The sequence below is a fragment of the Phalacrocorax aristotelis genome, chromosome 2 (assembly GCF_949628215.1).
Source record: "Phalacrocorax aristotelis chromosome 2, bGulAri2.1, whole genome shotgun sequence".
NCBI classification, from domain to species: Eukaryota; Metazoa; Chordata; class Aves; order Suliformes; family Phalacrocoracidae; genus Phalacrocorax; species Phalacrocorax aristotelis.
The window spans coordinates 103,210,707-103,236,225 of NC_134277.1; the positions used below are offsets into that span (position 1 = coordinate 103,210,707).

Here is a 25,519-nt window from a genome sequence, read left to right on the forward strand (position 1 = left end):
CATTTAAAAAACACTACCTCAATGTGAGGAAGCTGCCTTTGGACAGGCAAAGTGCATTTTTTAAAAGCGCGTCCTCTTTCTATTTTGACCAGCTGCTACGTACGCCGAGAATTTTTTTTTTTTTTTCCCTGTGAATTAGAATTAAATTTGATTGTCCCAAATACATCCCACTCAGGCATTCATGCTGAAAGCAGCAACAATTGTCAATGACCTTTAACACGCCTGCTATTCAAATTAGTGCAGATCATTAATCACACATAGCTTACATTTTATGATTCGTGTATCCTTCATTACCAACTTTCCCTCTCTCGCTCGCTGCCCCCCACCCCCGCCCCTTTCCTTTATTCCGAGGGTTCTGGTAATAAGCACTGCGTAGGGCAGGATTTAAAGCTTCCCCCCCCCCCCAACCCCCCCGCCCCAATTTTTGTTTTCTTCGCTGTGCCAGCGGTACAGGAGCAGTTTGCGTCCCAAGAAACGACGGAGCTGGCGGGAGGCGGCCGCGGGGCCGGTGCTCTGGGGCAGGGCCGGCGTGGGGTGGGGGGGGCTCGGAGCCGGGGTGCCCGGGGCTGGAGGGGGGTGGGCGTCCCGCCGCCGGCCCGGGGCGGTGGCCCAGGGCGCTCCGGGGCGTCGAGATAACGCTGAGCCTCCGTCAAAAGTCCTCCTTGTCAATTCTACGTCATCGCACATTACGAGACAAAGAAAGAAAGAGGAAAAAAAAAGAAAGCCTCCACACCCTTGATGTCTAGCACCGAGCTTTAGCAGATTAAATTGGGCTTTCCAGCCATAGACTAAACAGACTCCCCTCGCCTATGGCACACATATTTGGCGTGATTAAACTGAGCTTCGCAAACACGCAGGAAAACAAGAATTGAACTTTTCAGACACAGGAGGGGTGGTGGGTTTGTGTTGGTTGGCTTTTTTCTCTTTTCTTTTTTTTTTTTTTTTTTCCAAAAAGCCATATGGCAGATTGATTTGTTCGGAGGTCTTTCAACTTCCCCAGCGTGGCTGTTGAACAGTATTCCTCTTTGATCTTGATTGAGGACTTTAATGTTGTTGTTTCTGCGCATTTCAATAGATCCATAAATATTTTACCGGTGGAATTCGCGCCCCCACCCCAAATAAAGAAAAAAAAGGGGGAGGATTAAAAAAAAAAGTTTCTAATAGAAATGCATCTGGGACAACTCCAGCCCGCACCTTTCGCAGCGGAGGTACGTGGGAACCGGGGCGGCGGCGGGCAGAAGCGCGACTCCGCGCCCGCACAACGCGGGGCCCGGTTCCCCGCCCCCCGCACGCACCCCCCCGCAGCGGGGCCCCGGGGTGGCGGCACCCCGCGCCCCAACTTTACACCGCGCAGAGACAATAGTGGCCGGCGTGGGGGCTCCGCACCGGGGCGGGGTGTGTGCCTGTGCGTGTGTGTGCGGTGGGGTGCGGGCTGGGGGGGGGGGGCGTGCGGGCGGGGCGCGGCGGGCGGGGGCGGCGCGCGGCGGGGCGGGCGGGCGCGCGGGCGGGCGGTGGCGGGGCGCGGCGGGGGCCGGCGGGCCGCCCCCGCCCGCGCCAGTGGAGCCGCCGGGCGGCTCATGTGCAGCTCCGCGCCGCCGCCGCCGCTCGCATGCGGCGCCTGCCTTCACCTTCAGGGCGGCGGGTGGCTCGGCGCCCCCTTCCCCACGCCTGGCCGCCGGCACCGGAGGTGAGGGGGCGGCGGGGGGGGGGCTGGACCGGGGGGCGGGGGTCCGAGGCCTGCGCCCCTTTGGTGGGGGGGGCTGGGGGGAAACTTCGACCCCCCCCACTTCTGGAACGGGGACTGACCCACGGTCATCAGAGCGGCTCCAAAATGGTAACTTCGCGCTGTTTGGCGAGGAGGAGGAGGAGGTCGGTTTTACTGCAGTGGGGGGGGGGGGGGGCTTGCGGGCTCTGGGAGCCTTTTGGCTTTGTACACTCTCAGGGGAGGGGGGGGCGCGGCGGGCTGCGATATTAATCCATTAAGAGACAAAGAACAAATTGCCTCACTTTAAAGTAAAACGCTTCGGCTAATGAAGGTGGGTGATGGGTCTGGGAGCCCCGAGTAGCCACTTAAATTATTAAGCGGGTGCCCCCCCTTCCCCCCGCGATAGTACTGATCGAGCGTGTGCGTGAAATGCCCGATGCGTGGCCGTCTGTCCGTCCGTGTGTCTGTCGTGTCCCCCCCCCCCCCTTGTTTTCTCTCCGCTCCGTTGCGAGTCGCTAGCTGCGTGATCCCCGTTACAGAAGTAACACAGTTTATCAAAGGAAGTTGGGGGTGGGCGGGCAGAGAAAACAATTATTCACATATAGACAGGGAGAAGGGCTCGGAGGACAATGTCTCCCTAGCGATTATTTCCAGAAGAGGAAAATAAGCCCCGTTTGATGCGGGTGGGGTGGGGGGAGAGGTAGGGAGCTTAATGTACATGTTAAAAAAAATAAAAAGGGGGGGGGGTGTCGAGGGGAGTAGAGGAAGGAGAGAAAGAAGAATAGAAATAACGCAGTTCCAGACATTTTGTGCTATAAAAGCTTTCCTCCTCCTCGTCCCTCCCTCCCTCCCCCCGCTACTATCTTCGGTGATAATTAGCATAGCGCCTAGTCGCGATCCTAATGCGAATTAAGTACTCGGGGCAAGTTGAGGAAAGTTTGGATGGGTAAACTTTGCTACGAGGGAGCAAGGTGGGGTGTTAAAATCGGCGGTACGTGTGGGGAGGCGTGTGGGGCATGACAGCCGGCCGCCGTTCTTCCCCTCCGAGCAGCGAACCTCCGCAATTAGCTGCTGCAGACAAACCCTGCGTTTTAAGCCGAAAAGTGTCGGTTTGGAGTCAGCACCATTTATTAGGGAGCGTTAATAAGCTCCCGGCAACACACACGGGGATCTTCTGGGGAACGCGCATTGTGTGTGCCCGCAGCTTATCCTCTACGTTACCCCTATAGATACGGAGGCGCTCGGGCACTGGGCGTGCAAATATGATTTTGCTCGGGCTACTTTCTAAACATTAATTCTGGTCTCTATTTAATCCAGATGCAGGGCTCCCCTCCCCCCCCCCCCTTCCCCCCCCCCCCCCCCCCCCATTTGCTGCCTTATTGTTGGTTTACATTTTCTGAAAAGGCGACTGGTGTAACCTGTGGAATTTGAAATGCAAATAAAAGCCTGTGGGAGTTGAGGCAGAACAAATCAGCATTTATAAAGTGAAAAAGATTTAATGTCTTTGAAACCATTGCGAGGTTTTTTTTTTTTTTTTTATAAGAACTGAATCGTGACGTCAAGTCGTTTGGGAAAGATTTTTTTGCTTTTTAATTATTTTTTTTTTTAAATGTCTGAATCGCGGGTATGCGAAGTGCTTACAGGAAAAACAGATTACAAGATTAACATCTGTTAACATGATCGTTTATCTCCAGCCAAAAATAGGTCAGTCCTTTCTTAAGGAAACACGATTGCTGGGCGCATGATTCAATAATGAAATTAAGGCTGACGAGTTCATAAATGAGGCGCTGTGCCGACCTGCGGTGGGATCCGACCCGTGACAAAAATGTGCGATTCGGGGTCCGCCGGAGAGCGGTGCGAGGTCAAAGTCCCATTTTGGGGGTGAAGCGCAACTATCGCCTCCGCCTCCTCTTCCTCTTCCTCCTCCTCCCCCCGGCAGCCTCTCCCCGCTCGGGGAGCCCAGCTCTTCCCCGGCGAGCGGAGAAGTTTCCTCGGCGGGGAAGGGCGCCGGGGGGGGGACCGGGGACGGACGGACGGACGGACGGACGCGCGGCGGAGCCCCCGCCCCGCCTGCGGTCCCCGCCCCGCCGGGGCGGCCCCGTTCCGCCGTCCCGCCCCCCGCCCCGCCACCGGCCCCGCTCCGCCCCGCCCCGCCCGGCCCCGGGGTGTCGGGGTGGGACGAGGAGCCGCCGGGCCGGGCCGGTCCGCCTTGCCTTCACCGTGCTCGGGCGCGGTGCGCATCCTCCGCCCCGCCGGGCGGCGTGCGTCCCGCTCGGGGCTGGGGCTGGGGGGCGGGAGGGCTGCTTCTTTGGAAGTGGATGCAAAAGTGCCCTTACGAAAAATCTCCGCTTGCGATGGCTTGGCGGTGCCATCGATATTTTTTTTTTTTTTTTTAGATTCACTGATTTCTAGGGGCAAATCTCAGCTCTTCAGAATTGTGGGCTGGCTGCTCAGCTCTGGGCTGGTTCCTCGGCGGCGGTCAGGGAGAGGTCCCAGAAGCCTGCCCGGCAAAGGGCCGCTGCGCTTTGGCCCCCTGCCACGGACTTTATTTCATGCTTGCTGCACTAAATGAGTTAACAGCCAAAGGGTTTTTCATTAACTCGACTTGGCAACCGTGGATTTGGTTGGCTCCTGCCCCCCCCCCCCCAAAAAAAAACCCCAAAAAAAAGAAAAAAGCATAATTTTAAGCAGAAGCTGAATGGCAAAACGTGGGTTGCTTCTTTTGAGGGGGTCTGTTTTTCAAGCTCTTCTGTCAGATTTCTTTTGTGCCCCCCCTCCCTGTGTGTGGCGTGTGGGTGGGTCGATAGTTGAGAGTTTTATTTTGTGGGGTGTGCATGTCTTGATTTTTGACCCTTGCTTTCCCGCAGTGCATTAAGGCCTGGCGTGTCCTGAGGGGGGACCAAGCAGGAGGATGCTGACCCTGAGGGAGGGCAGTGACCTGCAGCTGCTTCCCTGTAGTCACCTGTGGGGGGTGTGTGGATGTATGTGCGGGGGGGGGCACAGAGTTGCATGCAGGGCAGGTGCGTGTGTGTGTGCATGCATGCAGAGCCGAGGATGGGGCATATTGCATCGCTGCACGTGGGCCAGATGTGTGTGCCCGCAGGTCCTGCGGGGTTTAGGGGAGCTGGGTATGCGTGCGTGCATCAAGATGGGGTTCGCATGGGTGCAGGTGTGCCGATGCTTCACTGAGGCAGGTGCATGTGTGTACACACGCACGTGTGTGCGTGTGGTGCTGGGGCTGTGCCCCACGGATGGGTGCAGGTGGTAGCGGGCACTGGGTGCAGTGGCACATGTGCTCTTTCAGTGAGGCCCCCCACTCTTGCCCCCAGGCTGGCTGCTGCTAGCAGGCCAAAAATAACTGTATTGCAAGAGGTGTTGGGTGTTCTGGGGGGAGAGTAGCACTAGGGAGGGCTAGTGGTGATGGGACTGAAGGTTTCATCGAGATGGGGAGTATTTTGGGAGTTTCACTCCTGTAGTTTTGTTTGTGGCAGCTGGATGAGATGAGTCGTCTCTCCGCGAGCGCTGCCGCTTTGTTTCCCACCAGCATGTCCTTCAGCTCTGCCACAGCAAACCCACAGCCAGCCGGCCTGGTCATGCGCTGCCCTGCGCAGCCCATCTTGTCCTGCTGGGCAGTGAGGAGGTTGCAGGGGTTTTTGGAGCTTTCCTCCTGGTAAAATGGGAAGATGAAGTTTTGTAGGAGCAGCTGTGGTGTAATTAGTATTAAAATGTAGTTATTCCAGGAGACATCTTTCATTTCACAAGAGCAGCTGCCATAGCCGTCTTGAATGACCCCTGTACAATAAAGTGATTTGAGTTACTGGCATGGCGCACACCTTCACTATCTCCTGGTGTAAAATATTTTTCAGGTGTCTCTAATAATTCTTGCCTGGGATTTGTTTTCAAGCCTTTAGTTCCTATAAAACTGAGTGATGTTGAAGTGACATCTAGTTAGTGGTAAGTACTGTGTGGTCTGTGTGAACAATAGGGCATTATAACCCCCCTCTAAACTGTTAGTGTACTATGCAGAGAGAATGCTTACAAAAGGGAAAAAGAGAAAAATGAAACATTGGTGAGAATAACATTGTTTTAAGGAGTGATCTGACAGAAGGGTGTCCAAAGCACCCTTTAGAGGAGGAGTGGTACTTTTTAGCAAGGCTCCTATCTAAGCTCAGGATGACCTTCTAAGTTGCTGTACTGGACTAAGACAGTATGCATCAAGAGCTGCATACTGGCACTCCATGAATGTGAATGACTGCTTCTCTGTGCATCATAGAAAAGAAAACAGTTCACATCACCAAGGTGAAAGCTACCTATTGTTATTTGCAAGTGACCTCGGTAACAGTACAGCTGGCTGGCACGGAGCAACAGCAGTGACATTCAGCTTTAGTAGATAAAAGTTTTCCTGCAAGACTAATGTCTTCGCTTTAAAAATTAGGTTCATCATATGTTTTCATAGTTGGTCATAGTATCATGCTGTCACCAAGATTTAATAATAGCAATTATCAGTGCAGAAGTGCTCATTGGAGGGGTGAAAACGATTGTGCCATCCTTCTGAATCTCTGCCTGTTCAACTACCCATAAATGCAGTCATCCCTCATTTTAGCAAACAGAGATGTTTGTCTTGACATTTCACAGATCTGCTTCGGAAGCAGGGATGTTGGCTTCAGCTGACTGAAAAATGAGTTCCCTTTAAAATGTGCCTTGCTGTGGGTGCTTGTGTAGCTGGTACCAGAGGGGGCAGCCTGGAAGAGTGTCATTGGATGAATGATGTAGTTACCAAATCTTGCAAACTTTGGGCAGTTGATTTAGTCTTTTTTTTTTTGTTTTGTTTTGTTTTGTTTTGTTAAAGTCTTTACATGCAGGTGACTTCAGCGGAGTTACCTATAGTTAGCTGTGATCTTAACTGGCAAGTTTTACACTGAGATCCCACCTAATGGGGCGGGATCTATATTTAGTATGATCCAAAACCTGCCAACTTGGAAGGACCTCGCTTCTGTGAAGACTTAAATTCATGCCAAGTACTTCTAGGACTTCTTTGGGATTACTTACAGTATGCAGAATGAGCCAATGTGTAAGCTTTTGCGAGACCAGTGACAAAGTCTGTATGTGTGTACTCAAACTGGAAAGCTGAGTTTGACTATATTGTTAAAGTCATCAAAATAGAAAGCTGGAATATGAAGTGATTGCATTTTACAGGAAGCAACTTGTCCGAGCTTGCAGATTTTACAAGTAAAATGTGCCTGTTTAAGTTTCGGAGACGCAAGTATGAATTTGTAGATACATACCTTTTAAGCCTGAATGGGCATTAGATTTCTGTGCAGAAAGGGGAAATGGACTGCTACTGTTTTTCATAGCTGTGCAGTGTTTTTCGGTTGGGTAAGAGTGTGTAAATTGACTTGCTGCTTGTGAGTCCAGTGCTGTCCCCTAAGAAGCACGCTTGCCACTCCCATTGACTACTGTCAGTTGCATGAGGGTGTCCCTGGGTGGAATTACAGTTTCTGTATGCGACTCTGAAATCCTTGGCAATATTGGTAGTTAATCAGCTAAAACGTACTACAGCGTGGGGTTTTTTGGTCTGTCTTTTTTTTTTTTCCTGTAGCTGTAAAATTAAAACATATAATTAATCACTGCATGGCAAAAAAAAAACCCAGTAAAAAAAAGGTCACATTTATTTGATTAGATATCTGCAATATAAATATTTGAACCTTGGAGCAACATTGCTTTTTCAAAGCAGGCATCTTACATGCTGCAAATGTTTACACACTTCAGTGCTAGGATAAAGCTGTTCTCACTCAGTCACTGAAGGCAAAACTCTGTTTTTCAGCTACCCACTGTAACTGCACAGTAACTCTTTGGGCGTCATCAGTACAGTACTTGGGAGTTAGAAAGACTTCCCAAATAGCAGTATTTCTTGATTGTCACTTCTGTGTTAAAAGTAAATGAGACTTCCTTTCCTTTTCCAGCAGGAGCGATCCTAGTAAATATTATGTTAGCGAGCCTGCATTAAAACACGCTAGTGGATTATGGTCCAGGTAGTTAACATGGCTTTCATTAGGATGATGACTTCACTGCAAATGTTTACTTTCATTACCTAACTGTTAGTCAGCAAATGTTCGGTCTCTTGATCTGCTGAACCTGCTTTGCTATTTGAAGCCAGTGAGCTCTGTTTTTCTGATGCGATGATTACTCAACGTTGGTTATTCATTTTTTGATGTTGTTTACATCTTGGTTATCTGCAGAGGCCCATCTGCGTTGTTACACACTTCATGTTAGCAGTTTCTCCTTGCATTCCTGAAACTGCATTACAGCAACAGTGCTTATGCAAACGGGCTCCGGGCATTAAGCATATGTGCTGAGATTAAATTAGTGCGCGGATGGACAACGCTTGCATCTCTTAAGCTGCTGCCAAACTATTTATTGCCTAATAAGTTCTGGCAGGTATTTTACAGCAGTAGTACTGGGCTGCTGTAAGATAACTTGTTTGTTTACCCCTCCCAAGTTGTGAGCTAACGTTGCAAATAGTGCCTGTTGCATGGACACTGGGACAGTGGCTGGTTGCATGGTGATAATGTCACGTGCTAATGAAGACACTGGTCCAAACAGTTTTAAGTCTTATGTTGCGGAGGAACAGAGGGTTTCTGTTCTGGATTCAAAGCCACTTATGTTTTGATGACTACTTAAAATCCATTTTTGCTAACCTTTGATTAAAGTGATTGCTTATGGAAAAGAATTTAATTTGTATCAGCGGGATATTGCGTAGCTTAACGCTCGTTCGACGAAATCCGCATTTCATTATGGGATGTAAGCGGGAAGCCGAAGACCCAGGCATTGCTGTTGTACGGTTGTCGTAAACCCACGGTAACTTTAGTAGAGTGACTCTGAATTTACAGGGCTGCGTGTGGGGATGAATTTAGCACACAGCACTTAGCTCCTAATTAAAGCTTATAGTATTACATCTGTAATCAGGGCACTCTTAGAATCGCTAAGAAATTACTTTTTTCTTTGTCTACTCTTCTCCCTTTTCTTTCTTGCTGTCTTGCTGTATGGCCTTGGGAGCCTGCTCCTCAGTGTTGGGGCCGTCATATTTAAGTCCCAAAGGACATATTTTCCAGCAGTGTACTCCAAATTGCAAAGTAGAATAATTTTGTGGCTCCCCAGATCTTTAAGGCCAGTTTCTAAAACGATCTAGCATTTAATCTTCTTTTCAAAGTAAAACAGAAACTACAAAGCATATGTAATTACAATTTGTAGCTATTTTTAGACTCCTGACATGTTTCATTTATAGTATAATGATAAAAACAAATACTCAGCACAGAGGCTAGACAGGCAATTTTCAAACCAACAGCATCCGCTCCAGCTACCCTTTGTGTATTTCATACGTGTTTGCTTTGGTCTTTTTTTTTGTTGTTGTTGTTCTTTTTGGTTGGGAGTGTACCGAAACAGTATGTTTCAGTACATGGGGGGAGGGGGGGGATGGGGTGCAGAGAAAACGAGAGCTCTCTCTATTGGGCAGGTCCTGTTGGGAGTGTTTGCTGAAAATCGGATCATATGTCACTGAGTTTTAACATATTGCACACACACACACGCATGCTTTGCTTTTCCGGCAGGTAAAATAAAGGAAGAACGGTGAGTTGGCTTGTCACTATTTTTACACTGCATGCAAATGCTCATGTTGGCTTATTACAGGGATAAAGCTGACTTAGTAGTAATTTTTCGCTGTCTTTTTAAAAAAGATGGTGAGCAGTGAAGTGGCATTAGTTCTCAGTAAAAAGAGAGAGAGAGACTGGTAGAAACAGAGGTGTTTTAGTCATAATTGTAGCCTCGTTTTAAAATAATCACATTTATTTATTTAAAAATAGATTTGGAAAAGAAATTAGCCATGTTCTTTGTTTTTAAAAGGGTAACGTGTGTGCAGGCACCATATGGTAGCATTTAACCCATATTGTATGAGCTGACAACAAGTCACATTTATGCTCTGATTTATTTTAGTGTTTCAGAATGTTCTTTTTCTGAAATCTAGTACAATAAATTATGCATTTAGGATTGTGCAATGTAACTGTGTCTTTAGCTGTTTTGCCTTATTGTTATAATGATACCAGGTTCATGAGTAAGCGATTTCCTCTCCCCTTTCTGGAATAATTTCCTTAAGAAATAGTCGGGCTCTGAATGTTGAAATGATTTGCGGGAAGAGTTACGAACAATAGCCAGTGACACAGTGTGTTGTAAAAGGATCGCGGGGCGAGGTGTTACGGTCTCTGCTGGCTGAAACTAGAGCTGCTCCTTTGATGGTTGAGGATGTGCTTGGAAGGACTTTCTCCCCCCCTCCCGCTCTAGTCTTTGCAAAGAGGTTGCTATTTTAATGGATGCGTTCTGGCTTCCCTTGCAGTAGACTGTGAGGCACTTGTATGGGTGAGCTGGTACCAGCATTGGCAGCCACGAGTACGGTAAGACCATGAATCAGGCAGCTTAAGGATTGACTTAAACTATGCAATTAGGGAAATAAGGTCTCTTATTTTCCCTTTGGGTTTGGAGCCCCTGGGAGTTGTATTTTTAGGCTTTCTTTCCCCCGTGCCATCCTAGCTATGCATATATTCAGGGTTTCAGGAGATGGGGCTCTTCTCAGAAGTCCCAAGACGTGCAGTAAATAGGAGTTAGCCCCATACGGTGCGTTGTGTGAGAACTTCCAAAAGTCAGTGGCACTCCTCGGTGAGGTACCAATTGCTCGCCATCTGTCTCTTAAAGTCATTTCTTTTAACCTTGGAATACAAAAATATTTCAACAAGGTTATTCATGTGTCTGTGTGAAGTGTCTATAAGCATACCAAAAACCTGCTAAGCTTCTAATTTCAACCTGGTGTTTGAATACTAATGCATACCAATTAGGAACGGCTAGTTGAAAGGAGCGTTGACCACCACCTTTCCAACACTAAATACAGCTCCTGTGTGTAGCTGCTTACGTGAAACCAAGGGTCTGTCTTCCAGATTGTTGTTCTAGCACGTTGATGCATCCTTGGATAAACTACCAGTCTCCTGTATTATCATGTCAGCCCCTTTGCAACATCCTGTGTATAACTGTACCTTTAGCTGGTTAGCACAATACTTTCTTGGTACTGTTTTTAGTGACTCTGTGAATGCTTTTTTAAGACCATTTTTAGAGAAGTGTTTTCATCACTACTGAGAAGCTGTACAAATTCTGTAAATACTTTAATTGGATTTGCTCTGTTTGACTCTTTTTTTTGTTTTTCCCCTTTCCCCACAGATAAATTTTACCTCTGTAATGAATGCTCTGATCTTCGATGCATAATTTATATTGACATTAATAGTGATACTTGGAGAATGTTTTAATGCCCGTTTGAGAAAACATGACAATTTATGTTGATAAGCCCGGTCCCATTAAATTTGAACAGATTTTAGTAGAGAGAGCCATGACTGTCGGTGATATGATGAAATAACCCATTTCTTCTCGTTGTGGCAAGCATATTGGAGAGTTGGTCTTATCATGAACGGTACATACCAGGTGTCAAGTGACATGCCAGACACACAGCTTTGCTTCTGAATGACTCCTTCCAATTAGAAAGTAATGGCTTTAACGGGATTAACCGAGTAATCGGAGTCTCTCAGTTTTCCAGTGCCAGGCGGTGTATATTTGCAAATTTTACTTATTTATCTGCTCTTTAATGAGTTTCAAAGTTGTTGGTAACCTTGGGTAAATTGGGGGTGTGTGTGGGGAAATACTATGTGGAAATTGTGGGATTAATGGTTTAGCAGTTGGGATTAAAAATAGTCTCAGCAAATTACCCTGTTGATACTGAAGCCAGAATCTGCTAATGGGGTTACAAGCAGATTGGTTTATCAGTCATTTATTTTCTAGGTTGATTAGGGATTATAGGTTGCCATGTATTTGTATCACAAAAGTAAGCAGTGCAAAAGCTGAAGAGTGCTAGTGTTTCCCTTCAAAGTTTCATGCACTTCAAGGAGGGTGTCTGGAGCTCAAAAGTGTCTTCTAGACTGTGGGCAGCCTTTTCCTCCAGATCTTGATGCTCTGAAGTGCATGTCTAAGGAGCCTGGGTATTGCAAAGGGGTGGCTTGGCATGTTAAAAGTCTGAAAAACAGAGCAAAAGCGGCAAGGTAATCTGTGAAATTCGTGCAGGCCACTAAGCATGAAATTTTGAGTGCCTGCTGCTGAATGTCTGCGTTATGTCTGCTACTGTTTCGGTGCAGAACCTAGGACATTTTTTAGTCATGATAGTGTATATGATGTGCAGTCTGTGCAATGGACTGATGACTTCTGTGTGTCCTCTTCTAACCTGCGAACAAACAGCCTTTACACGTACCCCTGCATAACAAAATCTTTCAACTCCCACCTGTATATCTCTGAGCTAGACATAGGATTGCAAGCTGAGGTGTCCGCTCTGAGTCCTTGTAGATGATGAGAGCCATGATGGAGTCCTTTAGATATTGCTCTTATCTTCTGCTGTCTAGCTCAGGAGGCGCTGTGGCTTTCACACCCTTTGCTACCTTGTCCTGGTGTAAAGCTTTAGCTAACCTAGTGATGTTTCTTGGCTTTTCAGTACTTGCCAAGTGAACTGCAATGAAATGGCAGGTGAAGATGATTTCTGCAATTTTTTAGCTAAATCTGGAGCACTGGAGAGCGTTGGTGGAGAGACTTGTAACTGTTTCCACTTCCTTGTCTCTGACAGAAAATAATGGGGAGAACAAAAAGTTTAAGAGGCAAAATGCTGAACTGGTTTGAAAGAGGAATGGAAGATATTAGCTGAAGAGGAGTCCACTGGGGACTGGCTGGTCTGGCAAGTTGAGGAAAGGGAAGGAAATGGGGTCTTTGGGATGTAAGAAATCAGGCTAGTTACTTACACTTCTAAAGCCTAGGTCGTCTTCTCCTCTTGCAAAAACCTTGTCCAAGCCTCCTGCAGGCCCTCAGACTGTTGTCCAGGGGTCAAGGCTTGTATCACCAGACTGGAGAGGAAGAGACGTTATCCCCTTAACTTGGCTCTTCTGTATGTGAGTTTTGTGCTCCCAAAGGATGTGAGATGGGGGAGAGAGTGTAATGGACATGGTGAAGGATGAGCAGCCCAGGGCAGCGGCAGGATCCAGAAGTCTGTCTGAAGTTTGGTTTGAGTCTGCTCTGTTCCAGGTTGTCTTGCAGTGTGTAGGGACCCTTGGGTGGTCCTCCTGGCTCTGTAACGTCTGGGAACACTGCTGTCAGTTGGTACTTCCCCTGCACAGGAAAAAAACCCACCCATCATGCAGGAGAGTCTCTGTCCTCTTTTGTCCCCATGGAAGAGGACACTGTCACTTAAACTCTCTTCAACATCTAAGAAAAAGTACAAGATGAGCAGAAGTGTGAGTCTGACAGCTGAGAAGATGCTAGACATGAAGCAGATTTTTGTTTTTCTTACAAACCCAGTTTATTCTGCTTTGTTTAGTATATTTTACACTTTGGAGAAGAGAACAGTATTTGAAGGACTGAAATCCCAGTTTCTCATGCAAAACGAACTTTTAAATTTGAATGTTCTCATTAATCTTTTAAAAATAAAATATGTAGGTATAGGGGTATGTGAATGTGGAAAAAATACATGAAAAATAACTTTGTGGAGGAGCAGTAAGAATGGTCTTCACAGAGTCATCCCTGCTTTACTTCCACGCTGTTATGGTCTAGTGGATTTTGACTAGTGCAACTCAAGAGTTTCCTCATGGAGTCTTACAGCAGGTCTGCAAATTTTATTGAAGACCAGATACACAGAATTACTCTTTGTGTAATTCCACCCACAAGGTTGCACCTTAGGTTCAGGATAGCGGAGCTGTGGCAAGATGAGCTGGTTGACTTGTAAAGATGTCTCAGCTGTTTCACGGCTGGCATCAGCGTTGGTCTCCACAGAGGCAGTGAAGAGCTGGTGTGGGCAGCAGAGCCAGGAGGAGAAGGGAGGGTGTGAGGAGCTGAACACAGCCTTAAAGGAACAGAGGATATAACAAGACCACACTGAAAAAAGAGGGGGAGCAAGTGGGTGTTTGGAGGAGCCGGGGGGTGTCCAGGAAGGCTGTTGAAGGTGGAGAACTAGTTTCTTCTGTGCCTAGGGACACGGGTTTCTGTAGGTGGGTGTCTTTGTTCTCTGTTTCGTCAGAAATCACCAGGGTAGGAATCTGGGGTTATCTGTGTTAAGGCAGTAGAAGCATCATTGCCCCTTGGTGATGCTTTTCTTCATGAGCGGTGAGGCTGAGATGGCAGCTGGAGCTCCTGCAGTTATTGTGTCCCTGTACAGAGTCTCTGGACGTTGCCGTCTGGGTTAACATGGTCTAACTGAGATCTTGCTTGTTTTACTTGTCTCTGCCATCCTGCAGCAGCATGAGAAGGAGATGGGGAGTGTACAGAGCTGTGTAGGAGGAGGATGTGGAGATACCTGGTGTTTGTGTGGTGCCTAGCACGTCCTGCTCCATCACTGGGGGTGCTGTGGAAAATTACAGTGCAAATAATGGTGGTGTTGGGGGTTATGGGGAGGAGATGTTAAGCACAAGGAGAAGAGGTTGGCCAAGCACGTGTGTTTGCATGTGTGTGAAGTAACTGAATTTTTCTTTTGTGTAGTTTCATTAAGGGACTTAAGACTTGGTTCCCACTGCACGAATCACTGTTTCTCATAGACCCTTTTCCTGTCTCTCTGTCGCCCAGATCCACTTTGCTCTGCGATCCCCCTTTCCCGGCTGCTGCCCACTTTTGAACTTGAGCTGGTGTCAGCATTCAAAACCTGAAGGTGGTGGAGGCTTGGGATGAGTGGGTGGATGTGGCATGTTGAGCATGAGAGTTTTTGGAGGAGGAATATGAAGCGGAGCAGGTTTGCGTTCAAGATCCAAGTGTTGCAAGGGGCCCGTGAGAAGGATGGGGCTTTGCTGAGAAACCGGGCTGTTGGCACAGGAAGGCTGGGAGGGTGGCAGGTGGGATGCTGACAGCCACCTAAGGCTGCTTAATTTTTAACACTGACAGCAAAGTTCCTTAAAAAAGGAAACAAAGAAATTGCTGTGAATGAATAGAATTTGTTAGGGCTAGCTAGGTTTGTGAAAGATGCGTGTCAGCAAAACCAGCCATTAAAAAAAAAAAGGCACTTGGGAAGTCTGTTCATCCCCTGTCTTTTCTGTGAATACTTATGAATGTGTCCTTGAAAGCACTTTTTCTAGACGTGACTTTGACTGCTATGACCTTAACTGATTAATTTACAAAGGATGTGCTGTGTATAATGTTTCTGATCTCTTAAAAAGAAGTAATAACTTAGTGTTTTAAGCATTATAAAGTAGATAAAATGAGGACATGCAGCAGTTCCTTTTTTTTCAAACTTCTGCATTGTGGTCGGTTCCCTTTTGCTAACAGTCATCCTCTAAGTCAAACCACACATGATGATCAGAGGTAAAGGTGTGTGGGAACATGCCAGGCATCTGTTTTTATCTGACACAAAGTCAGAGGTTTAGGCTTACAAAAGATCATGATTTATCAGGACAGTATAATTATAGCTGTTGTCATATGGTGGCACCCAGTAGCAATGATGATCTGTTGCTGTTGTTCCAGGATGTGTACAAACACATAGCAAGAATCGTCCCTGGACTTGATTGTATCTTCTCTGTGTACATGTGGTTGTATGGATCCATTAATGGGTCATTAAAATTCTTCAAAGCATATCTGCTGCCACATTAAATGCTAATAAATGCCTGTTAACTATTACAACCCTCTTCACAATAATAAGATATTAGAACTGAATTTACTGTGCATTTTACTAGAGAAGGGGGGAAGCCAACTTCAGCATTTGATCCTCAGCTGGCATTTCAATGTGTAACCACCTTACGAGGCAAAAATTTGGCGGCAGTCTTCCTGGTACTGACGGCCGCCTGTGTGTTGATGTTCTAGAAGTGCTTTCTGCTCTCCTCCAAACTTGGGTGGTTTCTGTGTGGGGACCATGGGCACCATCCAGTCCTGCTGCAGGCTTGCAGGAAAACAGGACCGTGGGGCTTTGGTTCTGCATTGCTCCATGGGCGCCTAGAAACGCGGTTAATGCCAACGCACCTGGGTCATCACAGAAATTAAGCTGCCAGCTTCTTAGAAAAATAAGGGTGGTTCATCTGTATGTTACCCTCTTCGTATCTTTTACAGAGGGGTAGTAGTGCAAAGATGACAGTGAAAAGTCACACAAGAGATAAGAGCAACCGAGGAGGAAGTAGTTTGGCGTGCCATGTAGCATGGGTGTATTCATACGAGCATAGCGCTTGCCTGTGGGGTGAAGTATTGTCTATGCAATTTTCCTCCGCTGCAAGGATACTCTGGTTTTGCAAACAGCAATGGCAACTTTTTGGTTTTGGAAATTCACCTGATTAGTAAGAGCTGTGTGGAATGGTAAATATGCACAGATACAAAGCTCACTTTTATGTATTTTCTGAGCAGTGCAGCTGGGAGTAAAGTGGTGCTGTGTCCCATGGACATGTAAATGGCTCTGTAATTTCTACTAGACACTAGTTAGAAAATTATGTAAATCCCATCGCTTTAGGACTTTGTATCAACTTGACCCTAGAGACTAAGCCTTGCTCGCTTACTCTGTTTCATTGGTGTTTCTCCACTGACTTCAGGCATGTTAATTTAAACTTACATCAGCATAGGTGAGACCAGAGGTTAGCATTGTGTGCTAAACATGCGCTGTGGCACGGAAAGCGTAGCAGGATGGAAGAGGACAGAGCCGGTAGGAGAGATGCTATTGGCATATATCTTGTGCCTCTGTGTACTTCATGTCAACCCTGTACTCCCTGTCATGTTTAGTCCTGGTATAGGTAGGTACAGCCTATGCTGAGGTTGTTCCTACCTGAAGGTCATGGCATAGGGTCATTTTTCTCACTTTCTGACTGCTTTTTTCTGTAACCTGTACTGCCTTGTAGATCGGTGATGATTTCATGGCTTTTATGTAGTCATGTTTGCTCCTGTGCATCTGCACATACGCACACATATGCACATGCACTACTACAAAATAAAACCTTCAAAGCCCTCACTGAATAATCTGTACTGACATCAGTGAGGACTACTTACTCATCTGAGGAGTCTCGCAGACTTCAGAGGCACATTCTTCTGAGTGAGTTTGGCAGTGATAGTAATGGTTCCCCAGCCTGGCCCTATAGGGTGGTGTTATGACTCAATCATCCTAAGCTTGGCATTGCCTGGGTGCGCGCACGCTCATACGCCCACCAAAAAGTGTTGGTATTACCAGGCCAGGACTTGAAAAATGTGGAATCGTTGGTTTGACTTCTGTTATTGATGCTGGCCATCTCTTTAAAACCAGGCAGACGGAGTACCTACAGCCTTGTTAGGTACAAGTGCCTCCTTGGCTGCACATGACGATGTAAAACACTGTGTGTTTATGACAGTGCACTGTGACGTGCTTCTGTCCCCTTGCCTCCTCTCCGTCCTGGTGGACTGGATTCTCCTTGAGTCTTTGCCCTCGCTACTCACTGACGTGGAGATTGCAGAGGTGCAGGTCTGGCCGAGTTGGTTCTCTGTGTATACAGGACATACACCTGCATGCTCTGTGAATGTATTTGTTTGAAGTACAGGTTAGTTGTTAAGAGAAAATGGTACGTGATTTGTTAGGTAATGGGAAAAAAAAAAGGCAAAATTGTCATGATAATGATGTTAGAAACAGAGATTGTGTTTTGTTGTTCCTCAAGTATAACAGAAGATACCTTGCTAAGTATTGTTAAAAAGCGTACTTGCTTGCTAGAATAGCAGCCAAGTGCATGATACAGTTAATGCCAAAGGTGAGAATGTAATTTAATACAGGGACTTAGGAATCCTGCAGTCATTCAGTATTTCTGGTTCTCGTATCTTGGTAAAGACCAAAAGATTTCCTTCCCCCCCTACCCCCCACTTCCAGTTTTGCAGAAGTAGGTTGTAGTCCTCTATAGTTTTGAGGTTAGACGTTAGCAAGCATCGTATTATTAACCCTTGCAAGTCAGTGTTCATTTTTTTTTGCTAATGTAAGCATGGTGTATACTTACACATGTGGGGGGAAAAAAAAGTCACAGATTTATTTTAAAGCTGTAAAGGTGGATATGTGGTGCTGGCAAGAACCAGAGTGTACCCTAAGGCATCCTTACATTGCCAGTTGGGATTTGAGCTTTTATACAAGTAAATTTTATTGTCTAGGTTAAAAGCCAAATTCATTGAACCAAATTAATCTCTGGTTCCTTTCCAGTGTTGGCAGAGTTTAACCAGGGACAAATATAGCTGTTTGGTTAAACATTTAAGGATGGTATTGATTTGATATTTTTAAACAAATATTAGACTGAGCTCAAAATTAAATAGGTTTTGAAGTTTTTGCATGGGGTTGCCATGCTGCCAGTAGTAAAATGGATCTAACTTCTTTCTATTTATTTAATCAACATACTTGCCATGAGTACAAAGCTTGTAATTTAACACTTGTCCTTGGTCTGGCAAGCTGATCCATGTAGGCAGATGCTAGTGGCCACTTGGAAGCCTATTGAATTGACTGCAAAGATTTGCTCATGTGGGTCAGTCTGTACAACTGGGGGTTTAGTTTCAGAGGCAATTAACGATTCACTGTTGCCTAATTTTAGAGCTCAAATTGCTTATCCAAGAGAAGAAGCACAGTTTTCTTTTTAATGTTCCTAACTAGGGTGTAAAACCAGGTAATTTACGTTAAATGGCAGGAGAAAGTTTGTCTACTGCATGAAACCACTGTATTTATGTATCAGTGTAATCCATCCATTAGTTTATGGCTTCAGAGTCCTGGAAGCATCACAAATCCGCAGTGCCCCCGAGTGCTAGATTTAGCACTTGATGCTCAGATGTAGTTTTCAGATCTGTAAAGTGTCTGGATCCTTACAGCTCCCTAGCAGCTGTGTCTTTCAAGATGCTCAGGTGCTCAGTACCTTTCGCAATTCAGCTGTAATTTATGCTCAGTCAGAGGGGTCTCAGGCAGCCCAGATGGTAGGGTTGTAATTATCTTAAGGGATGCTGTTGTCTTCAAGGTGGCAGCTGCCCTGTCCAACTTAAAAGCCTAGTTGGGTGTATAATGCGATATCAGTGTGCAGGTTAGCCCTGCTGCTGCTGCAGGTCGGGGCTCCAGTCCCAGCTGGTGCTTCCACGCCGATACCTGCAGAACAGCGGAGTGCGTCTGCTGCAGGTGCAGAGTCAGGAACTGAGGTAGCAGGCGGGAGTGTTTGTTGCTGTGGATTTTTGTAAAAGCAATGAGGAGAAGGTGAACAAAGGTTTAGGAAAGTTCATTTACCCAAGTTAGCATTTTAAAATATTTAATAAATGCACTGCTGACATAGCATAGGTGAGATCTTGCCCTGTCGCTCCACATGCCCTGTCATGACAACAGGGGTGGTCGAGCAGGGGAAGCGTGTTGCTGCTCCCCTCCCCAGGTTTTCGTGCTGCAACCCCTATATGGATGTTTTTTGGCCAAAAATTTCTCTTTGGCATCTCTTTAGGAAGCGTTTTTTGACACAGCCTGCTTGCATATGTGCTTAGAGGGAGTCACTGCAGGTGTCACTGCAAAGAAGACTCTTTGATGTGTGGTTGGAAGACTCCAAGGCAAAGAAGTCAGTGAGAATTACTTCTTCTTCTTAAGAAAAATTAACAACTCCTCCTGAAAACAGCATAAATGTTACAAAATTATGTATCAACATTGGGTTTATCGGGGGGGGAGGCAGTTGGTTTTAATATGTAATGTTTGTTTTAGAAAGTTCCAAGTGAGAGGCATCATGTCGCAAGTTTAAAAGGCTTAGGTTAATCCAAACTGGTATTTTAACATTTTCCAGGAAGTGCTCGCTGCAGCATCAGGTACACCCATTTTACCCCAGACTTGCTGCTTTTTCACGGACAAGCAGTTTTACTTAGTTGTGTGGCCTCAGCAGGAATGTGCAAATATTAAGCTTATAAGCAAGACTGATGTAGTCACTAGACCCTGTTGTGTCAGTATCTGGAGACACGTATGGACATGGAATCTTCCCCATTGTGTGAACAGAGAAAAACTTTCCGGCTTTGAAAGCAAAGTTCAAACTTCAAGGTCATCTTGAGAGCAAAAAATACATCCTCCTGCCCAGCCAAAAGTAGAGGTGTGGGGTTGTTTTATTTTGTTTAAGCACAATGGTATATGCACTTGCACATGGAGATGGCAGTTCACCATGACTGTTGGTGGAGATGTGACCTTAGGAGAGGTCCTGGGCCGGGTCAGTTCCTCAGCCTGCTATACCCCTTCTTTCAGGAAACAGTTGGCATGAAATGGCTGACTTGATTTTGAGAGAGGTGTGGCTTTTGGTGGTGTGGTGGGGTTTTTTGTTTGTTTGTTTGTTTTTTTTTTTGTTTGTTTAATCCATGTGCATTGTTTCTTTTGTCTTTTGTGGTTGTGACACAGATACCTATGAAGACCAGGTCTGCTGAGGGACTTCATTAACACACTAGATGTCCTGTGCAACTCTGCAAGGGTGAGGAGGAAAGGATTTGGTTGGGATGTAGCAATTGGCAGGTATGCTAAAATGTGTATGAGGCCAGGTTGTTGCAATTATCAGGGTGCAGTCAGCTTCGTTTGCCCTGTGCTTAGTTACTCTTCCTGTGGTTACTGACAGGTGAGGCATCCTGTAGTGTAGCAGGCGTCTGCATGTTTGAGCTAGGTCATACAGTACCCAGTCTTACTGATTTAATAATCTAGAGAGGCTTTACAGCATAAGGAAAAAAGTTTGCGTACTTCTTCATGTTAACAAGATCTGTCTCTTAAAGCAGGGGATTAAGTTGTAATTATTCTGTATTTATGTAACAATCACTTGTGGTCTATGCAGGTAGCTTATATAAACTTTTCTTTAGGATTGTTTTTTAAAACCTATTAGGTGGCTGAGAAGTTGGTTTTACTTTTTAAAATATAGCTGGATCTTACCTTCAGATTTTTTCTTCCCTCTGTGCATAGGATGAGACCGTTGCAGTGGTGCAAACTGAAATGAAAACATCATTTGCTTTATGCTGACTCAACAACATAGAAGTTGTGCCTGTCTGCGCCTTGTGCTTTGTGGGTCACTTACCCATCCTTTCCAGCCCAGCGGGCCAGGCTTCTAGAGCAACCTAATGCCATAAAAAAGAGCCCATGTCCCTTGTGGCGTGGTGTCTTTGTTTGTCGCAGCAGTTGTGCAGTGGAAAGCAAAGCCCTGGCAGAGGGGCAGGGGAGGTAGAGGTGGAGGCTTTGGGTCCCTTTATGCCACAGCTGCGGGGGGTGCGAGGAAGCATTAAGACATTTTTGTTTGAGTTGGGGAGTGCTTTGAAGTCCTCTGGTGGAAAGACTGCCTCCTTGTCCCCTATCTTCACTTGCAGGTGGGTAGCTTTTTCTACCTACACTTTACGAGAAGTGTAGGTTTAGCTGCTGTGCTTTACATGTTTCCTGTGGCAAACAGAAATTGCGTGCAGAAACCCATGTTTGATTTCACAGTTCTGAGTTCCTCTGTTCTTTCAAAAGAAAAGGTTTGATGCATGTCTCTGTTTCGCTTGTTAAGTTTTAAAGATTCAAATTGTACTATTCAAGACCATGTAAAATATTTAATCAACTTGGTCAGCAGAGGAGATCTGAAGGAGTTGGAAGGTGTCGAAGGAAGAGGAGATAGAGATACCTGTCCACATAAAAATAACGGTGCAGTGAAGTTAAGGACCCTTTAACATTTTTATTCCAAAACTCAGACGTGAATTTCATTTCAACTGCTGATTGACACAATCATTGCCCCAGTTACAGCGTCTGACTAACTGTGAGGAAATACCTGAGCATCTCCTGTTTGCTGACGATGTCTTGGTGACCTCATGCAGTGATGTTCCTGTTTTCTCCTGTTGGGGCCTGAATGCACTCAGCTGCATTTGCTTTCCTCCATCCGCAGGAGGAGAGGCATGAATACTCAACTTCATCTCTGTGCCACTGCCCATCCTCAATTAAAATTGTTATTTCCTCCCCATGGTGGATGGAAGTACATCTCTGAATGTTGAACACTAGTGCCTTAGGATTCAGGTAGAAGGGTAGGGAGCCCTACCTACCTCAGGCTTGTAAAAATCACTACCCCAGCAGGTTTTGTCGGATTTCCTTCTTCTGTTTCTGTTCATTCTTCAGCATTTGAAACTTGCTGCTGTTTGCATTCTGAGTGTGAAATTTTAGTTGCTAAATGAAACTTCAGTTAGTCCTATAAATTATGAGGGAAGCAGTAACAGCTTCATGTTTCTTACAGTTCTGGTTACGCCTGCTAGGAAACTTTAAGGAAATATATGGAGCTGTCAAGGATGTTAAAGCCAGGGAGTCTTGTTCTTGAAGGGAAGAGACTTGGATAGCTGCTGAAATCGCAGCCCTTGGGTGCTGTGGAGAAGTAAATTGAAGTCATTATGACATTATGGCAGAGAGCGCCTGATCTGCCAAACTGTCAGCTTTTGATGGACGCGGTATCTACTGACATGATGTTGCGTGAGCGCCAGCCAGTTTCTCTTTCTGTCAGCATAGTGTTGATACTGCCAAGTGCCTGTTATTCCCTCGAACTATTGCACGTGTAAAAAAGCTGCTGATCAATACTATAAATGGGCAATTTATGTTTGGTGATTATCAAACACGTATTGATCTGTCTTTCGGTTATGGGTGTGTTACTTTAGGAAGTCACGGATTGAGAGGGTTGATGTATTGGTAACAGATAATTTTCTAAATTAAAACATAAACATTTGCAACACTTAATAACTTGCAAGATATAGTTTCCTGACAGCTTTCCAGCATCAGTTTCATTTGGGAGCTGACTCACTAACACCCTAAAATTGAGGGGAAGAGAAATCAATAAAAATATCAGGAAGTGATTTTATTTTTTTTTTAATATTTGGTGTGCTTTTTTTCTTGTTTGTTTAACACGGCAGAAAGTGAGCATCCTAAGGAAGTGATTTTACACCCCTGCTATGACTAAATGTCTCCAAAATGAGTCTGGAAGCAGGCTCTAAAAGTGGAGATGCAGCAGAAACAAAGGCAAAAGTTGAAAGAGCAAATGCCGACATTATGCAAGATAGCAGATGAGAAATGATTCAGTAATGGTTACAGGCATTCATACACGGGGGGAAAAGAAAACAACCCAGATTCCCACTTAACAGTATTGATTCCACATTTGAAAAATGAAGTGCAGCTTATTGCATCCAAGTTCTAGAGAATGCCATCCGCAGATACAGGGAGAGGTATGACAGGGAGGTTTTTGCTATGTGCTTAGGCAACAAAGTAATACAGGAAGGATTAAAGGACTTCTCAGGTGAAGTCATCCTCTATTTAATGCTTGTTGAGAAAGCACTGGCATCTTGTATTGTTGGCTGAATATGTTTTGGAGGGTTAAGGATATTTCTACCACTGTATGAGTGATTGTTAAAAAGATCAAAGCTCCAGTCTTCTGTTGGCATCCTCTTATACAATTTTTTGAAAGGGAGTGTACTTTTTATTTTACTATGTCATAATTTCTAGGGTTTTGTGGGGGGTTTTTTTTGGTGTGATAGTTTATCGTCTCTAGAACAATGCACAAATTAGTTATTCAGACAAAAACTGTAAAATGTGGATGACCTAATTATAGATTTCTAAATTTGCACTCCTGTGTCCTGTTATTAAGTATTCCCTTACTCAGAAGAGCTGAGTACTTAGAAATCCCTTTGCAGTCAACGGGAATTGCAGTAATAAGCACTTTGAAAAGCAAGCTCTCCTTGTTAAGCACTTAAACATGATGGTTTATAGAGATACCTGAGACTTGAAAAGTGTTTGCCTAAATTAGTAACCTAGTTAATATCTCTAGAGCCAATTAACTGTTTGAAAAATATTTGCACATCATTTGGGAATTTGCAGGTTTAATTTTATGTAATTTTAAATATTGCGGTTTTTTTGCTTGGAGCAGATGAGTAAAATTTGATCAAGTGTTTTAAGTGCTGCCTGTTCGGAAGAAATTTCAAAGTTTCACACTGAAATCTCTGATTTCACTTTTTGTTAAATCTACTGTGACGTGATTCTACACACACTTAGTAGGTATAAGTAGCTTTGAAAATATGAGTAGCCCCACTGGACTTAATCAGATTATTTACGTGTGTGAAGTTACCCGGTTGCGTAAGTGTTTGCAGAATTGGGGCTTGTGTAAAGTTGTAGTTAATGACTTAAGTTTCTTTTTGTTCTATTCTTAATTTTTTTTTTTTTAAGATGTCTGAAAAGCCTCTGCTTACAGCACAGCCCACCCTCTGCATTCTATTTCAGAAAGGAAAATCATTTTAGGTCAAATTTTATTCCTATAGAAGGGAAAAGAAGTAATGTGGAAATAGAACGGATTTTGGCTTTATGTGTGTTTCATCAGTGATACAATGGATTAATTCATAAACCTTTAGTAAGATGCATTTTTGATATTTTTCCTTTCATTGTAAAATGTAGGTGCAAGTTTTCCTGGAGGATAACAATACAAAAGCATTAATTTAGAGTTATAATTATGAAATGCTGACTTAACCATTTGGAAGAGTTTTTATGTGGAACGAGGAGAGGGATGAGGCTTTCTCTAATGCAGGCTACTTTAGGACACTGTGATTTGTGCATCAGATATTTTTATTCAGGCAGTGTACAACAAAACATGGAGAAAAACTAAGACTACATCTTTTAGGAACATATATTTATAAAATAGCAGTTTTAAATACATCCTGTAATACTGCCAACTACAGTTTGGACAAGCTGTGAGGCTCAGAACATCATAGACTTCCTCAGACAATATAAAATACTTCTTGTTATTAAATTTTAAACAGGATTCACTTTGTGTCCTTTTAAATAGCCGTTCTGGGTAATACCTGGAGGTTTAATGGTTTCAGACACTTTTTGGCTTGCTCTGCAGAGAAAATAGGGCATTTTCAAAGTAGAATTTAAAGCATACTGAACCCACATGCACTAAAGGGTAGACTAAAAAGTACTTCCTTCAAAAACTCACTCTGTAACCTCTCTCCCTTCTCACTCCTTCCCTCCACCCCCCCCCCCCCCTTTTTTTCTTTTTTCCTTTTGTCCTCTGTGCAAGAGATATTTTTATTTTTTCTTTCTGGGTATGCATTCTTGGGTAGTTATCACTAAATTATCTGATTAACTCTTATCAAAAAACAAAACAAAACCCCCAAAAAAACCAAATGAGGAGACTTGTGAAAAGCACAGCTGAAGTTTTCAAAGGAACCTCCAAAATAAGAGTCTTAAGTCTCTTTGGCTACTTTGAAAATTTCAGTTTACGCTTCTCTTTGTCTATTTAACTGCTGTGTGTCTGTGCACATACAAGTGTATAAAATCTTCTGTATTGTAAAACTGGCTTAACATCTCTTTCAAATTAAATGTAGACATTGAGGAAAGGTTGCTTTAGGCTCATGCCATTTTACCAATATTCTACACTGAAGTTATATTCAAAACCAGTACTGCCTGTAATAGTGTTTGGAGTTGGAGCAATGCTTGAGTGAAAAGAGATGTCTTCATGTGGCTGGGTACAAGAACGAGCTGACCTCTCAAAGACATTTAATATGTGGAATTCACTATACCAAGATATTATCAGAATAAAACAATACAGCTCAGGCTAACTAATGGAGAGGTTATGACATATGGCCTATGGCATAAGAGAGCTGCTCCAAGCATGAAGTCAAGACGACAGCTTTTGAACAAGGATGCTGTTGCCTGCTTTGGAATTACTTTGCACATGGTAAAGTTGGGGGCATTGGTCTCGCCACTTATGGCTGTTCTTATGATGAACTGATGGTGCTGGTTTTAGTAGTAGTATTTTT

At 44.9% G+C, this 25,519-nt stretch overlaps 1 protein-coding gene across 5 annotated transcripts in view; it reads left to right on the forward strand.

The window, feature by feature from the left end:
• The first annotated feature begins 1,497 nt into the window (after nt 1-1,497).
• ZNF516 (zinc finger protein 516) overlaps nt 1,498-25,519 on the forward strand; it is a 105,918-nt gene continuing 81,896 nt past the window's right edge. For 3 of the 5 annotated variants that reach the window (XR_012659138.1, XM_075084571.1, XM_075084568.1), the window contains exon 1: nt 1,498-1,687. The gene's annotated coding sequence lies outside the window, so the exon portion shown is untranslated. Of the gene's footprint in view, nt 1,688-9,312; nt 9,332-20,123; nt 20,194-25,519 lie in introns of those variants that run through there. The other 2 variants (XM_075084569.1, XM_075084570.1) reach the window with 2 other exon arrangements.